This window comes from Lepus europaeus, chromosome 7 (genome assembly GCF_033115175.1).
Source record: "Lepus europaeus isolate LE1 chromosome 7, mLepTim1.pri, whole genome shotgun sequence".
NCBI classification, from domain to species: domain Eukaryota; kingdom Metazoa; phylum Chordata; class Mammalia; order Lagomorpha; family Leporidae; genus Lepus; species Lepus europaeus.
Genome location: NC_084833.1, coordinates 53,077,515 through 53,104,572, shown reverse-complemented (window position 1 = coordinate 53,104,572; position 27,058 = coordinate 53,077,515). Strand labels below are relative to the sequence as shown.

General features: G+C 55.1%; 1 protein-coding gene across 4 annotated transcripts in view; it reads left to right on the top strand.

Annotated features, from left to right (window-relative positions):
* Window positions 1-27,058, top strand: part of LOC133763168 (F-actin-monooxygenase MICAL2) — a 138,873-nt gene that overhangs the window by 9,036 nt on the left and 102,779 nt on the right. For all 4 annotated transcript variants that reach the window (XM_062196487.1, XM_062196490.1, XM_062196488.1 and 1 more), the window contains exon 2: window positions 13,545-13,610. The gene's annotated coding sequence lies outside the window, so the exon portion shown is untranslated. The remainder of the gene's footprint in view (window positions 1-13,544; window positions 13,611-27,058) is intronic.

Genomic DNA, 27,058 nt, shown 5'->3' with positions numbered 1-27,058 from the left:
ATCTCGCTTGGCACCTGGAGACATGGGCTGGCTAGGGCAGCCGAGGCTGGAATCAGGCCGGCTCTGGAGGTTGGAGGACTCCAGGTGCTGGGGATGGGCTGAGGATATGGACCGAGGGGAGCCGTTGGAGAGGGACAGCCAGAGCTGGCCTTCAGACAGGTTGACCTGTGCAGAGTGGGTTGTGGAAGGCGGTAGGAGGCCTGCAACGCCCCCATCCAGAGGTGCCAAGGACCAGATGGCTGCCATTTGCTGGGACCCAGGAGTGCCGTATGAGAAAAGGGGTCCAGGCGGGTAAGGCTGGGCTCCCTGAGGTTTTGTCTGTGTCCTGGTTTTTGCCCCACTGTCCTTTTTGGAGCAGGAGTCAGCGTGTACAGCCCTGGCTTCAGTGTTTAAGGAGGGCAGCCCATTTTGGGAGTTCTCAGTTAGGGACTCAGGATAGAGGCCATCTGTCACCCTCCGCAGCTCCTGCCACCTTAGGTGCCTGTCTGGGCTTTGGCGGCTCTCACTCCATGGAAAAAACAGTAACGGAACCGCCCTGCCCTGCTGCTCTGAGCTAAGCCTTCCATACAGGTCATTCCCTTCCTCAAGGACTGTTTGAGGGGCACAACGAGGGGCATGGGGGGTGCTGAGCCCCTCCAGGAGTGGCTGCCCATGCAGCAGGAGCAAGAGTTCCCCCTGGAATGGGGCCAGAAGCTGGGTGATCCCCCTCCAAAGGAACAGGCTTTGAAAGAATAGTGTCTGTGGGTGGCAGGTGCTCTCAGTGCCCTGTGTGCCAGCATTAGAAATGACGCCGATCCTTCTGCTTCCATGGCCTTGCAGGCACCTGACTCTCCCCTGCACGGCCCCTCCCTGGGTTTCTGGTGCACACTTGGCCTGGGTGGCACAGAGCGCTAACCTTGTCGGGGGCTCCCCAGCCTTTCCCACACCTTCGCTGTGGGTTTGGGGATAAGAGCTGAGCTGCTCCAATGTTAATCTGGCAGGTGGGAGGCTGGGCCCCCCAGTGTGTCGATGGCTTTGACCTTTGAGCAGGGCTGCTGGCGCCTGTTCTCTGCCACATACATCCAGAAACACCCTTGCTTATGTGACAGAATCAATCGCTCCTGCAAGCAGTGAACGAAATTAGTGCCCACGGGAGCTACAGATGGGGCTCAGGGCAGGACAGTGCGATTGGCTTGCCAGCTTTCTTCCTAGCATCCGTGCCACAGATACCACACAAACTGGTCCCTTCGTTGATGGAGCAGTGGATCTCTCAGTGCATCGGTTCTGTGGTCAGGACTTCTGGGGTGCCCTCCGTGTGAAGCACGCCATCATAGACAGACCATGGGCATTCCAGAGTCGCCATCAAACCTTTGGCAAGCCTCGTTCTTTCTCAGACCCTTACTTTCTCTTCTGTAAAATGGGTGAGACACCACCTGTCTCATAGGGTGACTGAGGGACTCCAAGGGGCAGGGGCTCACAGCACACCTGCTGTGGTGGCTGGTGCATAGTAGCCACAAGGGCTGTCTCCACCCCCCCCCCCACCTTACCTCAGCACTGCAGGCCTGGGCGAGCCTCGGCATCAGCCCCCACTCCTCCAGTTTGGGGATCCACAGGCCACCTGTCCCACCTCTTGGCTCCCCGTGGCTTCTGCATTGTGATTGCACTCCTTCTCCAGGAAGCCAGAGATGGAGACTAAGCTCTCCCACCTGTCAGCTCTCAGGTGTGCTGTTTTGTTTTGTTTTCTTTTCCATCAAATCTCAGATGCTGTCAATGATAAGATGTGGCATGATTCTGTGAACAACAGTGGGTGTTGTAGGGCTCTAACTGTGGCACTGTGCTTTGGTGCCAATTAGCATGGGTATTGTATAGTTACTGATGTTTTTGAGACTTTAGACATGTGTTCATTCCCCATCACCCTTCCCTAGAAGAGAGAAACATGGCAGATGTGTTGACGAAACTTCTGCCCTGTCAGAACCCAGCCCTTCAGAGCCACTTTCTGACTCAGGCGTTGGTGTGGGCGTTTCTCTGACCTTGTACTACCTGCAGGGCAGAGGGCATGGAATGTCTCGACCTCTGTTATTGTCTGGGCTGTTTGTTTTCCAGCTGCTGATACCCACTCTCTAGATTTTATCAGAGGGTATCAGCGAAGACTTGTCTTGTTGGTAACCTGAACCCCTGCTCCTTTCTTACCCAGTCCTTCCGTGTTTTGGCCCCTGGGACGTTGAAGGTTGCAGTGGTCCAGGTGTGCCACCAGGAGTAACAGCTGGCTTTTCCTAAATGAGCACTGGGCTGCAGCTGCACCCTGAGAGACCGTTAGATGCCAAGGGCTCCTAAGACACATTCTGCTTTCACACTGTACTGGGGAAAAAACATGTATCTTCTATTCAGTGAAATAGGGTATTGTTCTTACGTCTTCTATTCAGTGAAATATGGTACTGTGCTCTCCTAAGTTAGCCTTCCCCCAGTTCTCCCATGAATGCACCCCAGTTTGTCAATGTTTTTTTTACACATGAGAGGCAGTGCCCGGGCCATATACTGTGCTCACGGGGTGACCCCAAAGAAGGGAGCTATTGCCTGCCCGGTTCACGATGACATTCTACTCTTAATGCACCCAAGATAGTTATCAGCTTTTCTGGCAGCAGCCTCCTTACAGCACAAATACACGGCCGTCAGCACTGCCCAGCAGCTCGTGTAATGTGCTGAGCAGTTTCTCCCCTCCTCTCAACCTGCGTGCCTTGAGCGTTTCAACGCAGAGCCTCCTGTTTTGTTCCCACCCCATTCAGAACTGTCATCCCTGTGCTGTTGAGTCCCTTCAGGGTCCTTCCTGCGTGGCCCCCCGGAAGGAGCCCCCTGGGGACCTCAGCTCCTTCACGGGCTTGCTTGGGGAGCTCTGGCTCAAGCTGTGCTTTGCCTGCTCTTTGCTGTCTTCGCTGATCTGCCTTGAAGCCGCGTACAGCGCTCCCTCTACCATCAAGTATCCAATCAAAGACAGACAGGAGCCTGTTCATAGAGGGGCTCCAAGACTGCTGTAAGGGGACCTGGGGCCACCCAGAGAGATCACAGCAGCCGAGCTCCCACTCCATGGCGGACTCCGTCTCCTCTCCGCCCTGCACTGGTTGAGTCTCAGCGCCCCTCCAAGCGCTCGCTGCCTTTTTCCTCAGCTGCAGCTGGAATTGCATTTCTGACCCGACTCTTTCACCTCCTCCACCTCGGGTCTGGAGCCCTTCTCTTTCTCAACCGTTAGAGTCTCAGGCGCCAACTTCCCCCTCTGAGTCTCGCAGATTGCACAGGAAAGGACTGTTTTTCCTCCTCGGTTCCTGTGTCCTCCCGGCCGCGAACCCATCCCAGCTCTGTCGTGGGAAGTGGGGAATGAGGTCAGTCTGTTGCCATGGTTGCTTCCTCTCTCTCCTGGAAGATGTGATTCCCATCTCTGGGCGCCCAGCACTGTCAGGGACTGTGGGGCTGTCCCACCCCACCCCAGCACAGGGACCTGTGGCAGTCACAGGCCCAGTGGGGTCTGTTTCCATGTGACTGTGCCTCAGTTTGTGCACCCCAGGACATGGATTGCTCTTTGTTTCGTGGGCTCTTCACCCAGATGACCACCTTTGCTGATTGCACAGAGCTCCTCTGTCGTCCAGCTCTATTCCAAGTCTGCTCCTTTAAATGATGAAGGCTGGGCTCAGAAGTGGGTGTAGGCTACATCCCTTACAGAAGCAGGGGTGCGCACTCGCACCAGTGTTTGGCTGTTTATGCACAGGCGCTGTCTAGAATGAGTGCAGCGACTGATAACAGCAGCTACCTGGTTCAGAGTGGGGAACGCTGGGTAGACAGGGCCAGGTGGAGGAGGGAAACTTCTAGGTACTTCCGTGTTTTTGGCTTGGGAACCCAGAGTGCATTTCCTGGTCAAGTTTTTTTAAATCACAGGTAATCTACTGATCCTGATTGGCTGACTTAGAGCTGGTGAGGGAGGCCATGCAGAATGAGTGCCTGGCCTGCCCGCGTCAGGCTCTGCCACTTCCTACTCACCTGGGCCTCAGGTGTAAAGCAGGCTGCTCCCAGCTTACTTAACCTGCAGAGAGGAATAGGGGTGGGGCGACCCCTGATGCCCAGCCCATACTGGGAGGGGCTGCAAGAAGTAGCACCTCCTCCCTGCTTCCTGGCCCTGGTCTCTCCAGAGGCCTGAGTAACCTGAGATTTCACTGCCATTTGCTGTAATCCCAGTTTACTGAGTGTCGGTGTTCAGCAGGTGCACCCGAGCCTCACGTATCGGTTTTCTTCTGTGAACACCTATACACTGGGGATGGTTCCTCCAGTGAGCCCCAGTATCTGAGGACCTTGGACTGCTCTGAATGTTTGTGTCTGCCTGGGAGAACTGTGTATCTGCCTTTTCCAGATCTGTGGTGCTTCACACATCATCAGCGGTGCCCAGTGCAGGCTATGGGAGGAGCTTATGGGTCCATGGTGAGGTTTGCAGAGATCCAGGCTCAGGGCAGGCTGTGAAGAAAAGCCACAGGTGCTGTGAGAGGCCAGGCTGGGTACCAAAACAGGAAGTGAGCTGATGGGGAGGGTGACTTGTTTAATCTTGGCAAGTTGATTGAGGAGCATTTATCCAGCACCTACTGTGTGCTCAAGACCCTTTGTTGTGGGCATGACAGATGGATGAGGCTCAGCCTCTTCTCCCAAAGGAAACAGCCTGTACTTGGGAAAGCAAGACACAGTCATCCTTGTGTCAAAAAATTAACCAGGAGGTCTTGCTAACCATTCGGTTCAGTCATAGAAAGCGAGTCACAGGTTCATGACTAACGTCCATATGACTGGAGGAGCCTGCAGTGGGTGTGGAGAGTATTCTGTATGGGCTGGAAAAGGCCCGGAAGGCTTCCTGGCAGAGGAGGAGGAGGCATTGGATGTGGATCTCGCAGGGTAGGTGAAGAGCAGATGGACACGTGGGAGAAGGAAGATCACATCTGGACTGGGCGTAAAGGCCGGGAGGACTGGGGAAGGGCATGGGTGGGAGGGAAGAGGCTGGGCAGGTAAGTCTAGGTCAGATTCAAGGGAGAGAGGCAGAGAGCGGGAAGCTGAGTGGGTTTGCGTTCAGAACAGGGATGGGAGGCGAGGGCCCGGGGTCCCAGCGAGTACCTAGCAAATACTACCTTCCTGGACCCTCTCTTTTTCCATGCAAATGTTCTATGTGTGAAGATAAGGAATGTGGTGGGCCCATCCTTTCTTGTCCCATAGCTAAGTCAAATGAAGAAAATAATGATGCTTTTTCAGGATTAATGAGGTCATGGACTTAGCTTAGTGGCAGACGAGTGGTAGCTAGAGCTACTCCGTTAGCACCTGATATTGTCATGAAGCAAATGTTCTTGTGTCTTCGCATTCATCCATGTTCATCTAGCCTGTGGCGCGCTAGGTGCTACACCAGACGTGCTCCGGGGTAATCAGCGTTAACCTCGTCCTACAGGTGCGGAAGCCGTGGCTCAGAGACTAAGCTCCGGCAAGGTCGTGTAGCCAGAGAGGGCAGAGCCAGGGCTGTCCTGTGAATGGTCTGTGTTGTAAGTGTGGACCTTGACCTCTAGCTTCTCACATCAGTCTGCTTTGATTGTGGGTGCCTACAGGGAGCCTCAGGGCGGGCAGAGGTGGGACTGACTTCCAAGAGCAGGGGTGTATGTCTGTGTGTGTGTGTGTGTGTGTGTGGTGTATATGCCTGAGCTGGGCCAGGAGTTAGAAGCTGCCCATGGGTGAGTCAGTGCCTCCTCTCACTGCCAGCCCTGCAGCCTTATCAGAGCCTTCCAGCCACAGAGAGAGTTTGTCTGAGATCCGAGACCCGTCTCGGCTGGCCCGTCCCTCCCTGTGCTGACGCAACAGAGCATGATGGGTTGAAGTTCAGGCTTCACCCCTTGCCAGCCATGGAAGGCCAAGGTGGGAGTCAGTTTCTTTGTGTCCCGGTTTTGTCGTCTGTGAACCCACTCCGCAGGGCCGTCATGAGACCTGAACGGGAAAAGGCTTATAAACACCTAGTGCCTGGCGCATAGCACACGCCAGCGTTCTGATGTCAGTGATCATTGCGTTACCTTGCTATCATCGAAACTCCCTCTGCAGTCAGGAGGAAGCACCATCCTCTCTGGAGGGTTGTTGCTGTGACACTGACGTACCTGCCATAAGAGCTGTGACTGTCACTCTCCCCTTCGCTGGACTGTGATTAGATCTCCATTTGTTTTTGACATCCCTGGACATGCGGAGGTTTGCCAGCCAAAGTGGGAGTCTGGCTCTCCTGCTCCCCTTAAGCCACCAGCCCTGACCTGGTGACACCCCTCTGCAGGGTGGGGCAGACATCTGGTATCTCTAAGCACACTTCCCAGGTTGCCAAGCATGTTACATAATTTGGTCAGAGACTCGCAGGTGGAAGGGGAGGAAATGGGTGCTCCTGACCTTCCTAGGAAGCCTTGGTCTGGAGCTCAGCTTACCCCTGGCCCCTTTAGCCCCTTTCCTAAAGAGGGTCGGGAGAAGCCATGAGACCAGGAGAGCTTTATACACTTTTGCTTACAACCACCTGTCTCGTCCAGGTCTGTTATAGCCTGAGCTTAGTGCTGAACTGATGATGATGGTTGCTCAAGTTGTCAATCCCATTTGCCCTGGGGTCTGGGCCGGGACTCAGTATTGGGGGCTTGGCGGGGAGTAGAGAGAGTGGGGTGAGCGTTATGGATCGGAGTATGCATGGTGCTGACAGGTGCGCTGAGGCACCTGCAGTTGGTAGTGGAGAAGGCATGATGGGGTCCCTTCTGTACCTGGGAAGAGGTGTTGAGGTTCAGGGCCCAGATCCGCGTGTGGAGCACAGAGGGGCTCTGGGGCGCTGAAGCAGAGACTGCTGTGTGGGTGCTGGGGAAACCCTGCCTGCGTGCCTGCCTGGGTGTTTTGCGGACAAGCAGGTATGCCTTCTAGCTAAGCTGGTATGAAACCCAGGACGCCTTTTCTCCAGGCTGATCGAGCTCCAGGCAGCCGTTCCTGTAGCCCTGCAGTCAGCAGTTCACTTCTATGTGCACACGCAGCCTTCTCAGAGATCGGGTCAGCACTTGAGCCTGGCAGGTGGGCAGCACAGTGCAGGCTGGGAGCCGGCAAAGACCCCTGCTGCTCCAGTCAGTCCCCCGCCTGCTGGGGGAAGAGAGAAGTTACTGGCCCTCTTGTTGCACTCTGTGATGTACGTGTGACTGCAGGAGCAGATGCAGCAGGGTGGGGATCTGAGGAGCAGGTGAGGCAAGTCCCAGATAGAATGGCCCCAGGGAATGGCTCAGGCTGCCCATCCCCCACGCAGGCCAGCCCCCTTTTCTCTCTGCCTCCAGCTTGGCCAGTCTCCACTGCCCTTCTCAGGGCACAGCCCCCAGCTGTCTGTAGCCTTGCCTTTGGCATCGTCCCTGCAGCCTTGCCCTGCGCACTTTGAGAAAATCCTCCTCAAGTCTCTGGGCCATGTGCCTCCTGGCCCAGTGAGGCATTCCCCAGCTTCCAGAGCCTTCTCCTGGCTGTCTCTGTCTCCTGAGGGGAAGGCAGAGATGTGCTTTGGGCATCTGCCAGCTCCCAGGCCATGGCGTAGAGGCTGGCCCCTGCAGTCCGCCTGGCCAGGGTGTGCGTTCTAGCTCGGCTGCCTACGTGTGGTGAGGCCCTAGGCAGGGGCTTTGGGTTCTCTGAGTCTCGCATTGCTCACCCAGAACTTGTTGACCATCCACGCAAAGCACTTTGCAGGCGGATGGTGACATATGCTAGTTTGCAGTCTTGGCTGTGGGTCCTCCTCCTCCTCCACCCCCAGCCTTGCTTGCTAAGGCAGACAGCCTCCTCTAAAGGGCGCTGGAGCTAGGAAGACAGGCAGGTGGGCAGCAAGGCTGGGGGTCCTGGCTGGCCTTGACCCGGCACCCTTCTTGCCCTGCCTCTGCGTCTCCCATGCTCTTTGGTGTTCCTCACAGTCCCAGCCAGGGCACTCAGCTGATGCTTACTGAATACGCTCTCCTGGCTGGTATAAAGGAAACCAGGTGGGTGAGGGGGCAGGACATGGAAACCCTTAGCATGCCTGTCAACTGCACAGGCTCCCACACCAGGCAGGGGCCGCTGTGTGGCACCAGGTCTCGCCTAGCCAGTGCCAGCCAACCCACACTGTGCCCTGAGGGAAATCAGCCAGTTCCCTTTCATTTTTAAATAGCAGAGAATAAAGCCATGAAGAGAAAAAGAAAAGTAAGGGAAATACCTGCCTGGGTCGTCCCCAGGTCTGGGGCAGCCACCACCTGCATGGCTGTTGGCCAGCAGGCGGGCCCTGGGGCCGGTGCATGTGCCGTGTAGGTCAGAGGATGCGGCCCCATTCGCTTAGACAGCTGACTGCTGACCCTTCCCGGGGACAGCCCAGCAGGGGCTGCTCCTCTTGTTCTTCTCATTTTCATCTCATCCTGGATCTTGGTTTCTACTTGAATTCTCCGGCAGATGCTGGCAACTAGGGCTTCCATCCCTGGCTGTGCCTCCATGTGTGCTCGCGGGGGCTCTGTCTGCACTGTCCTCACTCCACTGCTACGTGCTTGGCGCCAGGCTCCCTGGGCCCTGCCGGGGATGGCGCCTGCTTGGGCACCTCCTGGCTAGTGAGGCACGAGACAGGGACATGGTCAGTGCTCTGCGGCTCTTAGCTGGAATCCCAGGCCAGGGACTTCTTTGTCTCTCTTTTTTTGTTTTCTGTCTCAGATCGACTGCTGACAGTGGGGCTGTTTTTCCTAGAGGGAGTGAATGCTCCTGGAAGGTGGAGGAGTGGTGATCTTTGGCTGGCCCAGAAGGCAGCGAGCAGATGAGATGGACGGAGGATAACATTGTTTGGTCCACTGCTCCAAAGGGCCCTGGAGTCGTACCTGTTAAGTCAGACTCTCTTGTGACAGGTGACTGAGAAATAAAAAATGAAAACAAAGCCAAGAACTCCCCATGGGATTCCCACAGGCACATGCTGTGGTGCCGCCACTCCACGGCTGCTCTGTGCCATACAGAGGCTGCGGCTTGAGAAGGAAACTGGCCTGCAGAGGCACGTGGGGTACTGTCTCTGCCTCCAGGCAGCCCGGCTACGAATGAGGGAGCAGCAGGCCATTGGCTTCTCCCTTCCGTGGGTGTGTGTCCAGGTGTTAGACAGGTGTGGGGAGGAGCCCCCAGGCTCAGGAATCCGAGGAGAGAGGGGGCAGCTCATCGGGTAAAACAGACAGGAGGCACTAGCAGTCTAACCATGGCGAGTTCGTCCATCTCCCTGAGCCTCAGTTTCTTTGCTTGCAAAATGGTGTGAACCATCAGCCAGCTCACACCTCACAGGGCTGGGCTGAAGCTTAGAAAAAATCATGCCGACAGGACAGTGTGACCCACGGGGCATGGCCTGTGCAAGTGCCCCACTAAGGACTTCCTCTCCCTTAACCTCCCTCCTTAACCTCCCCCTCTCTTACTTCCTCCTCTGAAAAGCCTCTGGGTTGTTGTTGACTTTTTTTTTTTTTTTTTTTTTTTTTGGCATGACTTTGAAGTCAATGAAAATCAGCCCAACTTCCTTCTTTCTCTTCTTCCCCTTCCCATGTGCATGACCAGGAGGCCCTGGTCCCAGACCACAGCACCAGGCTGCTCACTGTCCTGGTTTCAGGATTTCAGCATCTTCCTCCCCTGGGCAGGGCCCGCCTCCAGGGGCTTGCCTTGGCATCTCCTTCCACGTGTCTGCTTCTCCCTGGCTGCCTGGGGCTCACCGAGCGCACACAGCTGGCTCTTCTTCCTGCATGGGATTGCATGGTGAGAAAGCAGACATGGGTCCAGTGCTGTTGTTAGCTGGGACTCTGTAGGTTTCCAGGGACAGGATCCAAACCTGAGTGAGCTCATGCAACACCGGGGGTGTCGAGAAGTCATAAGGGAAGCACCAAGAACCCAGTCCCCTAAAGAGAATGGGGGACCTGCAGCGTTTTAAGGGTGGCAGGCAGCTCCTAGCTGATTCCTGCCGGCTCCTCACTCCCAAACACCCTGCCCAGTCCTACACCTGACCCGAGAGGACCAGGCCTTCCCCAGGACTTTTCAGACTGGACCTTGGCTGAGCTTGGAGCACACACGCACTCTTTGCATCCACGCATATGACCAAGGAGGAAAGACGCTCTCGTGGGCCCACCCTGAGTCCCGTGCCCACCTTTATGGCTGCAGAGGGGGCAGGGAACCAGGTGGAAGCCGAGGGAGAAGGATGCTAGAATAAACCAAACTCAACTTCTGTGAAGCACTTACTTTGTGCCAGACATTATTCTTAGCCCTTTGTTTGCGTAAGTAATTTAATCTTCACCATCAACCCCATTTACCTACCAGGAAACTAAGGCCCTGAGAAGTTAAGCAGTTTGCCCAAGGCCACATAGCTGGTTAGGAGGAGAGCTGGTTTGAACCCAAGCAGAGGATTCCAGATGTGCTCTCCCCCACCCACTGCAATGCAGACGCAGCAAAAGGTGTCCCCTCTGGCCCTCTGTGCACACACGTTAGGAGCGAAGTCCTCTACGGCATTATCTCACAGTGTCCCCAGTTTTACATAAGAAACTGAGACTCGCAGAGATGATGTACTGTGCCCTGGGCCTCCCAGAGCTGGGGTAGGGAGCTGGCGTGGCTGATGGCAGCTGTTCACTCCCTCACGGGCTGGCTCTGCCTTCGGATGTTCCCCTCAGTCTCTCAGAGGTTGGGGCAGGAACCCACCTGGCTCAGCTTGCAGGTCTTTGCCCCCCATTTGGCATGCGGGCTGGTTCCAGCTGGCCTTGGTGTGTCTCCCACTGATGGCACTGGGTGATCCTGGCCCAATCCCTCTGTGCACCAGAAGTCGGTGAGATTCACTCATTTCTTTTCTCACCAGCTCTTCTGAGTGTCTAGCGAGTGCCAGGCCCTGTCCAGCTGCCTTCCTTGGGGCACTGCAAAGCTTGGAGCACATCACAGAGGCAGCCCCACATTGCCCGCTCAAGTCCCGCCACCTTGAATGTTTCGCATGTTTTGCATCCAGGAGGCCATCTCTGCTTCTCCGCTGGGGACTGGCGTGGTTGCAAGGGTGACGAGAGGTGGTGGCGTCGCTGTGCTGGCTCACAAAGGGAAGCCTTGTGTCAGGCTACAAGCCTGGGCGTGGGCTTGGGCCGGCCCCCTGGCAGGCTCAGGGCTGCTGTGGTTAGGTTGATGAGGCCCTGGGCGCGGCACTTGTCTGTGCCAGGCCTCAGTTTCTCCACTGGAGCACGCTGCCGCACACATTGGCTCCCAGGGCTGCTGGCAGGAGTATCTGAGGCCGTGCCCAGCCAGGGTGGTCTGTGGATGGGAGAACCCCTCCCTGGCCTTCTCACGACTGAGTCATTTTGTGGGTGTCCCTACAAGTCGGGGTCCGTGGAGGGTGGCAGCTGGGAGGCGTCCTCAGTGAGGAAGCCACTCCTGACATGAAGCTCCCTGCTTTACGGAGGAGGAGCCTAAAACCTTGCGAGGGAAGGGGTGCTGGGCTCCGGGAGCTTCCGGCTCAGTGGCATTATGGGGGTGGTCAGACAGGGTGAGCTGGCCCTCCGAGTGGCCAGGTCACAGCATGCCCAGTGTCTGTGGGCATCTTCCCTGCGGTCAGCCCTCATGGCCTGGCCTGGTTGTGGCCACCTCTGTCCCATCGTGAACACCACCCAGGCAGAACTTCAGTGCTCCCCCACCCCACCCCGTTTCTTAGCCTCAGTTGTGGCCCAGCATGGGGAGGATCTTCTGTGTCAGACTGAGGGCACACGAGGAGGTCCCGGGCGTCTTAGACTCTGGTTGGACCCACAGTGGGATCCCTCTCCCCACCGACACTGTTGCTGGAAGCTTCTTGAGGGAAGCAGGAGGCCTCCAGCCTCTCTGGCTCCTGACTTGAGGCAGCAGCACAGAGCCTATAGCTCAGGCCACAGAATGCGGCCCGGGCGTGCCGGCCTGTTTGTCGGCTGGGATGGGCCCCAAGAGGTGTGGGCTTGGTGATGACAATGATGGGCGTGACTGCAGCTTCTGCCCAGGTGGCTGCCCTTGGAGCTTGCCAGGCTCACGGGTGTGTGCTCCCTTCCCCCTCCTCCTCCACTGGCTGCACCAGGGCTCGGCGTTCGGGACACCTTTCACCCCAGCTTGGAGGAAAGGCCCTGGAGTGCTGGTCAGCCAGTCCTGGCTTGATAGTCCTGTGCTCTGTGGTGTTGGCTGGCTGGCACGGTCTGTTCCCCCAGGCTCGGTTTCTTGTGTGTGCAGAGTCACTGAAGTAATGCACGTCTCGTCCCAGCAGCACTGAGTCCGTGCCTGGCCAGCGCTCAGCAAACAGCAGGTGCTGTTCTGTTCATGGCCAAGGCTTCTGGACGGTGAGCATCTTCCTAACTGTAGCTTTTCTGTATGTCAGTGTGTATGTGTGCTCACACACATGTGCACAAGCAGCTTTGTGTATGTGTGTACAAGCAGCTCCGTGTGTATGTGCACATGTGTATAAGCAGCCCTGTGTATGCGTGTGTACATGCATGTACAAGCAGCTAGTAAGGAAATTGCCTCTTATGGATCCCAAATCTCACATCTATGTTAGCTTTTGTCCTCTTGAGTCTACCACACAGATGTTTAGATTGTTTTTTGAATGTGGAAGAAAGTTATTACAAATATTTTGTAGCTCTAGGCTCCATTTTCCAAACAAGTTGTAGAAGCATCTTTTTTTTTTTTTTTTTTTAGAAGCAAAAGGATGTAACTAAATAATGTGAGTGGTCATTGGAAGCCAGGATAATAATTTGTTTAGGAAACTCAACCTAAAGGTGATCAGATGGCTTGCTTTTTGTTTTATTTATTTGAAAGTCAGAGTTAGAGAGAGAGACGGAGGCAGGGTGAGGTCTTCCATTTACTGGTTCACTCCCCAGATAGCCGCAAAGGCCAGAGCTTAGTTGGACCAGAGCCAGGAGTTTCATCTGGGTCTCCCACGTGGGTGGCAGGGGCCCAGACACTTGGGCTATCTTCTGCTTCTTTCCCAGGCGCATTCGCAGGGAGCTGGATTGGAAGTGGAGCAGCCGGGAAATGAACCAGTGCCCATATGGGGTGCCAGCATCGCAGTCTGTGGCTTTATCTGCTATGCCACAACGCCAGCCCCTTTTTATCACTTCTCACTGAATTTTGTATTTAGTAGGATGACTGCTTTTGCCTTCATGACTTGTTATCAAGTTTCACGCCAGCTGATGATTTCCTTTCATTCTGTGGCGAGCTTAGACAATTCTAGCACTTTCTGCGTTTTAGGAAAGCAGCTAACACACCATTCTTTCCCAAATTCTTCTCCCTCTCTCAGCAAAGTCTTTCTGTTGAGGTAGAGAAGCTCTTAGGTTGCCCAGACAGTGGCACACAAGAACATTTGTTAGGTACTCTCAGTATTGCTTTTGTCACATGCAAAACTCGTGGAGCACACAGAGAGACATGTGTGCGTTCCCATGGCTGGGAAAAGTGTCACTCCAGGGCCAAGTGCACGAGCATATGCGACTTCCTGGAGGGAGGGAGACAGGAGCTGGCATGCAGGACCATGCAACTGACTTTCCTTGTTGGGCTCTTGTTTTTTAAAGGAACATGGCAACCTGGGCGGCTTGTCCTGGAAGAAGACGTTAGCTGATGTGAGGCCTGAGAAAGCGGTAAGTCCCAGTGGGGGATCTCTGTCACACCACTGAGGAGCCCTTGGGGGACTGGTTTGGGGCTGAAGAATGTGTGGGAGCACTTGGACTCTTTCTCCAAGCCCAAGTGTGCGGAATACCATTTAAAGAAACAGTGACCTGTGTTTCCCTGCCCGGTCCTCTCTGCCTGCCGACGACCTCCGAGGTTGCCTCCCCACGCCGTCAGAGGAGACAGGGAGCAACCCTGAGACTCATCTGGGGAGAGCAAAGACCCATGCGGTTGGGTGGCGTTTGGGCAGGTGGGAACTCTGTACCCTCTTACCCAAGGCGAGGCCATTGGCTCTTCTCAGAGGATATGACAGGTGCCTTGGCTGTGCAGGTCTGTGCGCTTCAGGAACCTGGCCAGGTGCAGGGAGTGACTTCAGAGCACCCTAGACTGATTTGGTCCAGGGTTTAAAATGTGATGGCAATGTCTTCCCCTGCTTGGGCTCCATTCTGAAGAGCACAAACCTGTCTGGATCTTTCTGTAGCTGAGAGGTCCCTGAAGGCCTGGTGCCTCAAAGGCTTGGTGGAGACAGCAGTCCGTGACAGCCCCATCTCTGCATGGTCCCCCTCGCAGATGATTGGGGCTCGCCTGGCTCCCCTCTCCACATCCCCTGCAGTGTGCCAGGGAGGCCCTCCTCCGACTGGCCTGACTGAACCTCTCCCGTCGGCCTTCGAGGCCTTCCCCTTGTACTCCAGCTTCGCAATCTGCCTCTCCTGGCTGCCCTGGCTGCAGTCCTACAGTCCCGCAACAGCTCACCATGCCTGGGACCCACTTGCTGCTCCCTCGGAGAGCTTCCCCCACTTGCCCCAGCCAATTCGATGCCTTGAGCCCCCTGTAGTCCTGGAGAGCTCTGTTTGGCCATCAGGTGTGCCACAGGCTGAGCTGGGGTTTGTCCCCTTGCCTGGGAGCCTTGAGGGTGAGCACCTACGCTCCAGCCTTCCCAACTGGGTTGGGCAGGTCCCATAGTCCCAGCTTCACTGCGCACAGCCAGCCACTCTCTGTTGACTCCAGGAGTCCCAACTCCAGGGTTGGGTGAGGGCTTCCGACCTCGGAGTTCCACGGCAGTGTCTCGTGAGAGCCTTGTACCCTAGGAGGGCTACTCATCTTATCCTCGCCTATTTCATAGACATCGAGACTGGAATCTAAACAGTCAGATAACCTGCTCAAGGCTGTAGGCTAATCGGGACCAGGGCTCTTGTCTTCGGTGTCCCAGGCTCATCTGGTTTCTCTAATGCCAAACTTTATAATTAGAGCAGCTATTTAAAGCAAGCCTCTCATTACCAAATAGGGAAACTGAGGCCTAGCCCGAAGCCACTTTCTCAAGGAGGTAGAACTAACTGGCATCAGATGGAGAACTGGAGCGCAGGGCCTGGACTGGACACCAGTGTCGCATTCTTTCCACTCCCAGCACCTCCCTTCTGTACATGGCACTCAGAGAACGCTTGGAGATCATCTGTTGGCATTGGTGGGAGGGAAGAACCTGCGGGGTGCTCAGAGCTACGGGAACACAGAGCCAAACGCACCTGGTTCCCACTTCCCCAGTGGTGCGCTGGGCAGGACTTTGAAAGGGCTTGGTTGGGTGGGTGAGGGAAGAGCATCAGGGCCCTACCCAAGAGGCTGGGGCTTGGAGGCAGCCAGCAGATGCATCTGGGCACTGGGAGGCTGGCCTGCTGGGCACAGAGGATCCAAGCATTGGGAGTCCTGAGCAGGAGGACGAGAAGGGGCTGGGTGTGCCCAGGGAAAGCTGTTCCGTCAGCTCCCATTCTTAGTGTGCGGGGACGGAGCCAGCCAGTCCCTGGCAGCAGGGGCGGTCCTTCCCTTCCCGCGGAAACAGAGGCCACAGAGTGCATCTAGAGAGGAGCGCTGGGCAGCAAACAGCAAATCCTGGCAGGTCAGAGAATGTGTGTGAGCCGGAGGGGCGGCACGCTGGCTGGCTCACTCCCTTTGCGCACGAATGAATTTTTCTTTTGCTTCTGACTGACCGCATGTCCAGTTGACTTCTGCCTCCTTTGCGCCTTGGGTTTCTCCTGGCTCGTTCATTCAGTCGTGGCAAGACCCAGATGCTTCGATGCTCACGTCACCTTCACCTTTTCTGGTAACTTCATGCGCATGGACTGGCGACCGGGACTAACCGCCAGCTCCGTCCCCACTGGCAGCTGGGAACATACAATTTGCCTGAATTACAGAGAACGTGATGCTTGGCAAATAGGTACCTGGGGTTGTTTTCTAAAACATTAGCAGATGACACACTTCTCTAGGGCAGGGAAAGCGTGCCGCGTTATGTCATTAGTGTTTACACCGTCTGTTTACACTGCCCTTGACGTTCTGTAGATAGCATTCCATCTTGCCGACCTCCTAGGTGGATTTGCTCCCATTTCACAGATGAGAACTGTGCCATGGTCAGGGTATAACCTGCCCAAGGTAGTGCAGCTGCCTGAGGGCCGAGCTGGGACACAGCCTAGGCATCCGTTTATAAATTCTACCATCTCAGGCCGGCGCTGCGGCTCACTAGGCTAATCCTCTGCCTTGCGGCGCCGGCACACCAGGTTCTAGTCCTGGTCGGGGCACCGATCCTGTCCCGGTTGCCCCTCTTCCAGGCCAGCTCTCTGCTGTGGCCAGGGAGTGCAGTGGAGGATGGCCCAAGTCCTTGGGCCCTGCACCCCATGGGAGACCAGGAGAAGCACCTGGCTCCTGCCATCGGATCAGCGCGGTGCGCCGGCCGCAGCGCGCCTACCGCGGCGGCCATTGGAGGGTGAACCAACGGCAAAAGGAAGACCTTTCTCTCTGTCTCTCTCTTACACTGTCCACTCTGCCTGTCAAAAAAAAAAAAAAAAAAAAAATTCCACCATCTCTCTCTCTACCAAAGTCCAGCCGTAAGCAAATCCCTGGAGGGCCTGGACTATATGGGGAGCCTAATAAATACTTGTTGAATGAGTGAACTTTGGCTTGTGTGTGTGTATGTGTGTGGGGCCTCTCTTTACCATAAATGGACCCTCTTTGGCAACAGCAAGTACACTTTGCTGTGAAGTAGTTGGGTTTCTTGCTGTGATAAGGAACCGGTGAAGTGTCGTCTCACCCAACCTCACCTCCGGGAACTGGGTCATGCGTACTGAATAATTAATTCCTTGAATTTTTTACTTCGAGCTTCCTCCTCCTGACGTGGAGATGATTTGTTAAACGTTGATCCTTGGCAGAGGCAGAGCCTATGGTGTGTGGTCACAAGCCTTTAGATGACCCATCTAATTGCCCACAAATAACATTCTTGGTTTCAACAGGTCAGGTTCCCAGTGAGTTAATTTGTTGTTTTGCCCCTGCCTCCCTCCCAACTAGCCTTCTCTAGACTGAGGAATAGGTGTGGGGTTTCTTAGCTATGGAGAGTCCTGTAGGGACTGGGACACCCATCTCTCCCTGACCACTGACATCTAAACTCCCCAGGGTTTTGGGCCAACAGCTAGGGACACCTCGAGGTTGGGGAAACATTTATCAGGACATCTGCTGACCCGTTCTTGCCCTAGGGGACACTTGGGTCATGTTTCTCTGAGTCTGGGCTCACTAGGCTCTTGAGGTTAATAGAGAAGAGTGGAAAACAGAGTGCATTGAGCCCCACAGACCCCCAATCTAGGGTTGGCTGTGCACCGCTTGGCTGTATGGCCTTGGGCAAGTAGTAGATCTTCACCTGCTGTCAGTTTTCTCTGGAAGGAAACCGTGGGAGATCTGGAGGGCTTCTCTTTCTTGGGGCCTCCTAGACTTGTGGGTCCTCAGGCCCCCTCTCAGTCTGCCTTTGTGATAGCGCCGCGGCACCTCCCAGCCGCCATCTCCTTACATGGCTATCTCCTTACATGGCCCGAGCTTGCTTCTATAAGCACTTTCCCCCTGACCTTTGTAGCTTTGCCACCTCTCCCCCGCCCCACCCCGAGATAGGCCACAGTGCAGATAAGAACTGCCTGCCTGCCAAGCAGCATGGGGAGAAAGTCAAATGTTTTGAAAGCATTTTGGAGATCTAAGGAGTGCAAGTCGGTAGGTAAAGAGGGGAGTGAGGTTGGAGGTGGTTGGGATACCCAAGTACTTGGTGTCCTCAGGGCCCTGGACTCAGTTGAACTGTCTGAGCAGCCGGTCAAGGATATAGCCTTAAGCATATGCTTAGGCAAGTTTGGCCTGGCTTTGTGGCCATGGCTGGCCACACACTCCAAAGCAGTAAAGGCTGTACAGCCTTGGTGGAAGCCTGCTCAGGCGGAGCCTGAGAGCTGTCCCACGAATGGGGAGGGTTAAGGAAGGTGGATTTGTCTCTGAGTATTAATGATGGAGAGAACTTACAGATCATCTAATGCAGCTGTCCCATTTCTGAGTGAAGAAACTGAGGCCCAGAGACTGAAACCGGTGGAGCAAGCTCCAGCAGGCATCAGAGGGAAGCCGTCTCCTGATTCCCAGTGGATGGCTCTTTCCCGGCATCATGTTGTCTCCTCCCTTCTCTCTTTGACCCTGCACTTGAGTGTCTTAGATGTTGGCAGGCCTCTGCCGCTCCCACCTCATTGTCTATCAAGGCCCTAATAAAACTTGGGTGCAACAAAAGGCTGTGGCCTCTTGTGTGCCGCCTGTTGGACTTGCACTTATCAGTGCTGAGTCAGCGTTATTCTGTTTTATGGTGTGCCCTGGGGTAAAAGATTAATTCAAGATAGGAAGTAAAGGCCTCTATGGCAGGGGCCTCTTGTGGGTTTGCTATTCAAATAGAAATCCCATGGGCTTTGTTGCTAAGCAGGCCTCGTTTTGAGGGCACCGACCGGGTGCAGCCTGTGCAGTCCCTTGCTCGGGGTGGGGCTCTTGGATTAGAGGCTCTCGATGCCATCAGTATGTCGTCAGCCTGTGACCCAGAAGGGAAGCCACTATAGGACCCCATTTGGCTTAATACTTCCTGCCAAGTCAAAGAATGCATCTTGAACTTTTGCCATTGGGTAGGCACTGGGTTTACAGATATTACAATGTTTGTCCCTCTGAGGGGAGGGCGTGTCTATTGGTTGTATCGAGGAGAAAACTGAGGCAGACCCAGGTTAGTTAAGGTACCTGTATCTTACAAGGTCCAGGGTGCCAACACAAGTCGTCTGATGCCAGAATCCTTCCGGGTTCTACGTTTCACACAGCCTCTCTGCCTGGAGGAGGAGGGCTGGCGCGAAACACTCCAGGCCTTGTTTGAGGCACCAGGCACTTACATCCAGGTGCTGGGCCTGGGCTTGGGACGTGAAGGTGAGAGAGACCTCATCCTGCTGTTACGGCTAGGAGCTCGGGGGCTGGCCCGGTGGCAGGACGGATGCATGCATGGGTAGTTAGAGCCATTTGTGCGTTGTCATAGAGACCCACCAAGTGCTCTGGAAGCACTGTGGGCTACACACGGGGAAGACCGGTCCAGGGAGGTGCTGGGTCCAGGGACATGGCACATGAGGCAGAGGGTCCTCTGTGAAAGGAGGAACGGTGTATACGGGTTCTTCTGAGCTGAGGGTGCCAGGAGCGGAAGATTCAGCTGAGAGATGAGCTGGGGCTCCAGGAAGGGGCTTGAACCAGGCTGCTAAGGGCTTTGTAAAATCCTTACTACGATGCACGATAGTGGAGACCAGCGAAGGTTGTCTGGATATGAACTCTCTGGGCATCTGAAGTTCCTTCCTCTAGGGAGAGAGGCGCTGGCGGGAGGGGCATGTTTCCAGACAGCTTTGTGTCCGCTTTCCATGTTTTGTGTCTCACGCACCAGTGGAGATGCTTCTCGATGGGGCAGAGAATGGGGTGGGATGGGCCGCGCCACAGTTCATATTTAAGATGTCTCAGATTCCTCCCGCCAAATAAGCCCATGGCAAACACCCTTGTGAGTTCATGTGCAAACTGTCTCTCCAGGGGCTGTTTTGCATTCCAGACAGGGCCACACTATAATTCTGCAGGAGCCGGGGCTATGGGGTGAGAAAGCTAATGAAAAATAAAAGCCAATTAAAGCACATAGCTGTTTTTAAGGATGCTATATGTAAGGTAAAAATAGATTATTTGCTGGGAAGATGAGCCAGAATTTTTTAGAATTTATTTATTTTATTTGGAAGAGAGATACAGAGATCTCACATTCGCTGGTTCACTCCCCAGATACCTGGGCCAAGTCAAAGCTAGGAGCCAGGGACTCAATCTGGGTCTTCAGGGAGGTGGCAGAGACTCAACATGAGCCTCGCTTCCTGCCACCCAGGGTGTGCGTTAGCAGAAGCTGGAAGAAGTGGAGCTGGGACTTGAACCCAGGCCCTCCAATATGGCATTAGGGTACCCTGAGTGGGGTCTTAACCACTAGACCAAGTGCCTGCCTCCAGAATTGTTTAAAAACATCTGCTCTTTGCAGAGCATAGGGGAATGGTGGAAAGAGCCTTCCAGATACTTCTCCTGGTTGTAGTGTGCCCTCTTCAATGAATAGCTTGCTGACAAGCCAGTTGTGGAAACCAAGTTCTGGCCCTGAACTGTCCTCTGTGGGAGGAAAGACTGGACTAATAAACAAGAGGGCATTTGAGTCAAAGGCTCCTTGGCCCCGTGCCAACAATCCACATTTATAGCCCCGGAGTTTCATATCTTTATAAGGAAAGAGAAAATCTTTTGTGGACAGTTGCTGCTTATGTTAGTGAACTTGTTTTGCAGAGTATAAGCTCAAATACCCAGCGCAAAGTCTAGCATCTTTATTCAGCCAACACACATTTATTATGCTGGGACGGGGGGAGGCCACCTCCCTACCACCATGAGAAACTCACGGGCTTCATCATGCCTTCTGTGGGCGGCTCTCTGGGGCTCATGGGTATTGGAGTTTGGGCCCAATCAGGGACATCTGACCCACAGAATAGGGCAGCCATGTGCCGAGACGCGAGTCCTCCTCCTAGCATCTCGGAGCTCACGGGAACACTCTCCCTGGATGGTCAGCATCCTGAGACCCCCCAACCCCTCTCACACAGCCTGTGCTAGGCTCAGCTGCCAGCCTCATCATCCTTACCCGATAGACACAGGTTCCAGAACTTTCTGGGCCCAGTGCTCTGGGTGTGCCCAGTTCTGAGGATGAAATACGACCTGGCAAGCCAAGAATCTCCTCAGGAGCTGGTTCAGCTGCAGAGTGTATTTCAGACACTAGTTCAGTCCTGTCTTATCAAAGAGGCCCTTCCGTCCCTACTGTCTGGAACCTTAACTAATTTAGTGATCACGGGAGCAGGTAGTTCCCAGGAGAATTTGGTTCCTCTGCACCGTCAGGGGTGGGCAGAAGCTGCCTTTCTCTCTACTTCTGCTTAGGCGGCTGGAATGCCTCCCGACAGTGGCATGTTTTCCACAGGCAGACAGCTCCCCTCGGGGCACAGCCTGCTAACAGGGAGAACTGCTGTCTCGCCCATCAGTTTCTGGTCCGCTGGTTTTCCTGAGGTTGTATCCGAGAGCCACCAAGGTGTGTTCATGTAGTGCACAGAGCCGTCGGTATCTGTTGAATGAATATTTGAGCCAGTGAGTGGTCAACAAGTCAGTCCTCCTTCGTTCCAGCAGAAGCCTAAAGGAGGCGAGCAGATTGCAGACTGAGCTGCCTACAGGCTACCCAGGATGTGCATGGCCTCTGGAAGGAACCCCTTCGGTTCTTGGTGTGAAGGGAGTTGCCTGATCAAGGTAACTCCTAGGCTGGGGCCTGCAGGGAGGGCTAGCTGCCCTGCGATCCATATCACCCCTAGACCAAGAGGCCAGCAGCAACAGCAAATGCTGGTTCTGGCGAAAGCAGGGGCTAGTCCGTTCTGCTGGCTCCCTCCACCTGGCCAGCCCACACCCACTTGACTTGGTGTCCCATGTGTGGACCCGTCTCCCCAGGCCTCCTGATGGGTGTCCTGGCTTTGTCGTGAGGCTTCTCTGTGGCATAGGAGAGTTTATGTTTAAGTCATAGATCCTGGCTTCCCAACTCTGTTGGCTTGGTGGTAGGTTTTGAATAGCTTCTTAGTCTTTTCTGACTCAGGTGTGGCTCACCTGCCCATGCAGGTATACACAGCTGCTCATAAAGCTGGATATGATTTACAGGCCCTTCTGGGGAGGCTAGAATGAGGGGCACCAACAGGCCTGCTGGCTGCGTGGACAGCTTGTAAAAGGAATGGGCAGACTTCTCCCTTTCCCCAGCCTGGACACATTCCCACCTAGAGGCCAGTCAGCCACTGTAATCCAGGATGGTGTAATTTATGTTGTTAGTAACATTACTGACCATATAGACAACAGAGCCTGGGCAGTTGTCTACAGGGAAATTCATCTTGAAAGTAAAGGTTTTCAGACCGGCGCCGTGGCTCACTTGGCTAATCCTCCACCTGCGGCACCAGAATCCCATATGGGCGCTGGGTTCTAGTCCCGGTTGCTCCTCTTCCAGTCCAGCTCTCTGCTGTGGCCCGGGAGGGCAGTGGAGGATGGCCCAAGTGCTTGGGCCCCTGCACCTGCATGGGAGACCAGGAGGAAGCACCTGGCTCCTGGCTTTGGATCGGCACAGTGCACTGGCCGTAGTGGCCATTTGGGGGGGTGAACCAACGGAAGGAAGACCTTTCTCTCTGTTTCTCCCTCTCACTGTCTGTAACTCTACCTGTCAAATAAATAAATAATCTTAAAAAAAAAAAAGAAAATAAAGGTTTGCAATTCAAATTTTAAAATGTATGAATGGAAGCAGTTCCATGCATGTTAATAGATTCTTGCTGGTCAACATTCATTCACTCGATAAACCTGTACTAAGTACCTGCTGGGAGCAAATCCCACATTTAAATATTGATTGATAAACCTGTACTAAGTACCTGCTGGGAGCAAGTCCCACACTTAAATATTGATTGAGTCTCAACTGAGTACCCAGAAGTGAAGTGACCACTCTAGGAAACAGAAAAGAAACAAAAGACATTGGCTTTTTCCTTGAGAAGCATATGCATTGGTGGTCCAGACCAGATAGATGGGTTCAAGGCTATGTGAAATGCCCTGGCATGGTGTCTGCCCTGTGCGAGCCCTGTGTTATAATTGCTCAGAAGATGGAGAGGGACATCCCATTCACCTGGCGGTCACAGGAACAAGCAGGCCTGGGCGCAGCGTGGAGACAGAATGGATGGACTTGAACGTGGTTAGTGGCTCCCCAGCCCAGTGGTCAGCAGAATCCCCTGGGGTGTGGGAGACATTTCTCCTCTTGGGCCTCAGGCTATAGAGAGTGGGCCCGGGACATGGAATTTTGGGGCACTTGCTGGTGAATCTGCTGCACGGCCAGGTTTAGCAGCCTCTGACACAGCCTCCTGGAGCTAGAAGAGTGCACGGGGGGGTGGGGGGTGGGGGGAGAAGGGGTGGGGAGGCTTTTGTTCCTGAACATTCCAGCTCCTCCTAAGATTCAACCCCACCTTCTCTATGACAGCTTTCTGGCTCTCAGGCACTGCATCTCCCAACTCTCACCCACATGTCTTGGAACCTAGTCTGCTGCAGCCCCCGATTGCCAGTAACTGTTTCTTTGAGCTGGATTCCTGGATAGATGGAGAAGCTCCTATGGGGCACAGCTCATAGTAGGTCTTCAGTCAGCACAGTGGGCTGACACTGACTTTGCTTCAGAGGAGGGGTGGGGGAGGGCAGGCAGAGACCCAATGTGAGCCTAGGAGATGTTGTCCCATGGAGGGAGCCGCCCAGCAGGCCTGAATGCCCTTGAGAATGGAGCCCAGGGAGGCCCCGGGGGGGGGGGGGGCTGCGGGGAGGGGGGAGGTAGTCTGAATTTGTGCAAGAGGCCTAGGGAGCCTTAAGGCTTTAGGAGCCATCTTAATCCAACCAGTGCATAGTCTGAGTTTTGTGGGCCACTCTCAACTCAGCTTTGTAGACAAGCAGTTGTTGTTGAACATCTAGTTTAGCCAGAGGCACAGGTGCCAGGTGCTAGGATGGGCAGCCTGTGGCCTCAGAGGGCTCCTGGGATGCAGAAACAGGCGGGCCTGCAATCAGATGGATTGCAAGGATATGTGGGAAGCCATCCTGCCAATCTCTATGGGGCATAGTATGGGAAAATGGCCAAAGAAGGCTGAAGTAAGGCTTCAAAGAACACTGTGGCTAAGAATACTACCTCACCAGGCAGCGTTGGGTCAGGACTGTTATTATCCCCATTTGATGGATGAGCAAACTGAGGTTCAAAGAGGTTAGATAACTTGCCCCTGCTCATACACCTGAGTAGTACTGGATCAGGCCTTGTAACCAGTCTACCTGGCTCTGGTGTCCAAATTGGGACCCGTGACACTGTGGCCTTGGATGTTTCAGCACTGAGGACCAGCAGGTGTTCACCAAGTGACGAGGGTGTGGACCGGCATCCCAGACAGAGTCCTGGCCCAGCAGGAGTGGAGGCGTCGGGGTGGAGGTGTGGAGCAGTGTGGTGTCTACCAGGGACCTGCGGGTGGTTCCGTAAGTCCTGAGCACGAGGGGCCAGGAATGCGTTGAGAGGAGAGGTTGCAGGGGTGGGCGAGGGCTGGGTGGTGGTTTTGTTCTTCCAAGATGTTTAGAAAGAGCCCTGCAGATTGTCATGCAGCTGTGGAAGGGTTTTGAGCAGGGGCAGACCCCGGCCCAGTGAAGGTGTCTCTGGGCTGGGGGATGGGAGGAGGAGGAGTCTGGAGGTGGGAAGGCATCCATGAGGGGCCCTGAGGAGTTCCAGGTGAGAGCAGATGGAGACCTGAGCCTCCAAGGAAGGAAGGAAGGGAGGGAGGGAGGGAGGGAGGGAGGGAGGCAGGCCCGGAGGCCTGGAGGCCCAAGGCCCAAGGCCCAAGACGAGGCTTGGGAAGAGGCAGGACCTGGTGTCCAGCCAGCTCTGCAGGATGAGAAAACCAATGCCAAGGATTTGGCTGGGGAGTCTGGTGCAGATGGCGCCAGCCACAGAGTTTGGGGCTCCTGGAGGGGGAACAGGTAGGGTGCAGGCAAGCAAACCACATGGGAGGCCTCGTGAGAGAGCAGGGGCAAGTCTGATGGGCAGTTGACACATGGGCCTGGAATGCAGCAGTGAGATGCGTCGGAGGTTCTGCCCGGTGAGTCATCCTGACACAGACACGGGTTGAGCTGTGGGAGGGCAGGGGTCCTGGAGAACAAGGTGAGAGTGGAGCCCAGAACCTTCCCTGCAGGGGCAGGTAGATTGGGAGCAGACTGCAGAGGGCTGGAAACTGGGAGAGACCCCAGGCAAGCTGTGGCCGATAAGCGGTGATTGAATTTAGCAAGGGAGGGCTGTTGGGTGAGATGCCTGGGGGTGGGGAAGGGGCAGGAGAAACCAGATGGCGCTGAACTGAAGGGTGGTGGGAGGCGAGGAAGCGATGCTGCCAAGCCCGGCTGTTCTGAGAGCCTTGGCTGCAAAGGGAAGAAGGGAGAGTTTGCTGAATCCGGTTTGCTGTCTCCAGTAAAAGTGAATAGAGATCTAATTGTGGTTGCGTTCACGCAGCTTTGGGGGAATACCTTCCTGTTGATAAATTCGCGAATCAGAAAAAAACAATAAAGTTTTGTCGAGCAATAAATCCTTTGGGGGAGGGGAGGTGTTGAAAAAGGGTGAACAAATGGCACAGTTCTTGACCACGGGGAGACCTTTGGGACACAGGCTCCAGGAGACACAGCTGGGGGTGGGGGAGGCAGCTCCGCAGTGGTCCTGGGCCCTGGGCTGGGCTGTCCTCATAGGCAGGCATCAGGAGAAATCCTATCCCTGGTCACTGTGCCACGGTTTCTAGGCCACTTCCCCAGCACCCCCTCTCTCCTCGGTTACTAGAACTCCAGTCCTAGAGGTCCAATCCCAGCAAGTCAGGAGGGACAGTACCACGCAGGTAGGGGAGTGGCTTTAAGGCGGCCCTGGGCACAACCTCTAGCTGTCCCCCCTCTGCAGACTACTGGTTAAGGAGCAAGGGGGCCACCCTCAGCCTCCACGTGAGAAGGCACTAGTTTCCACCTTGCCAGAGGTGGCGGCGTCACGGGCGTGCGGCGTGCCGGTTACGGACGCCATTGCGCATGTCTGGGAAGCTGGTGCTGTGAGAGGCAGCCCCGCTCCATTCCCACAGGAACTCTGTGCTGTTTATGACTTGTTCCAGGGAGCGCTTCGTGATTCAGAGGCCTCTGTTCTTCCCACCACTGCACGTGGGCTCTCTCCCAGGGCCGCGGGAGCCCAGTGTCCGGGGTGTTACTGTCCTCATTTGATGTTGCCAAGGGAAGGAGCTGGCTGCTCTGTCCTCCTCTGCCTCTCCCAGACGGGGAAAAGGTGTGCATGTGGGGCTGCCCAGGCCTGAGCAGAGGGCTAGGCAGTCTTACTTGAAGCAGCGGTTCCGGGCCATTGAGGCCCTAATGGGAGGTAAGGGAAATGACAGAACTGGCTGTTGTTGGACATTTGCCTGTGGCTGAAGAGGTAGTAAGAGGGATTCATACCCCTGTGACAGCATCCTCACTGTGGGGAAGGGTCATGTCTCCTGACACAGGCCAAGTGGGGCACGCCCACCGCTGATACCACCTGCACTAGTTAAGGCCATGGTGGTTCCTGCCTCATGGACAACCCCCAACTCGCAGTGCCTGCACACACTGTAAGGGCATCTGGCTCCTTCCTGCCGTGGCTCCGCCATCCCCAGCGTGTGGTCCCCAAGGCTGCTGTGACCTGGCAGAAGTGAATAGAGCGAGGAGGGTTGCTACAGGTCTCCAGCGTCAGCCCACCCAGTGGTGAAGGCCGCTCCTGATCACACACTTGGTCACCTGGGCTCACTCGGCCAGAAGGCTGTGGGTCAGCCAGCCAGCCTCTGTCATGCCGACCGAGCCTTAGAAGTAACGGCCTGCTGCATTTGTCCCGGCACGTAAGCTACTGTCCTCAGTTGGTATTGCATTAAGATCCTCTTACAGATCCTGGCATTTCGGGGTTTGATGAAGGAAGGTTGAGGGGGCAGTGTGTGGAGATTCTGTGCGAGTGTGCCCGTGAGCCCTGGAGAAGGGGCCCAGGGTCACAGGGTCGCCACTTTGGACCTCACGACCTTGGGCATGTGGCTGACTTCTCTAACTCTTTGGAAAATGAAGATATTACTCATATCGTTAATATGAGTAAGATGAACGTTTATCGTATGGGACAACATGCGGTTTTGTCACAACAATGAACTACTTTAATACCCGGCAAGCTCCGAGCACATCGCCTGAGATCCAGAGGCGTTCATTAAAGTCAGTGGCTGTTCAGTCCCCAGGATGGGACCTGGATGTTTCCCCTTGAGCACATACCATGCAGGAACTGGGAGTAGGCAGGTTATGAGTTAATCTCAACACAGAAGAACTTAGGTAGGTGAGGTAGGTAGAGGGAGCTGGCCGAGCACTGTGGGAGGGGTGCAGCCCGTTGGGGCGAGAAGCTGGAAGGAGATGAGAAGTGTCCAGAGGAGAGGAGGCCGAGGGAGGACCAGGAGTCGGCAGGTGACGATTTGCTGGCAGT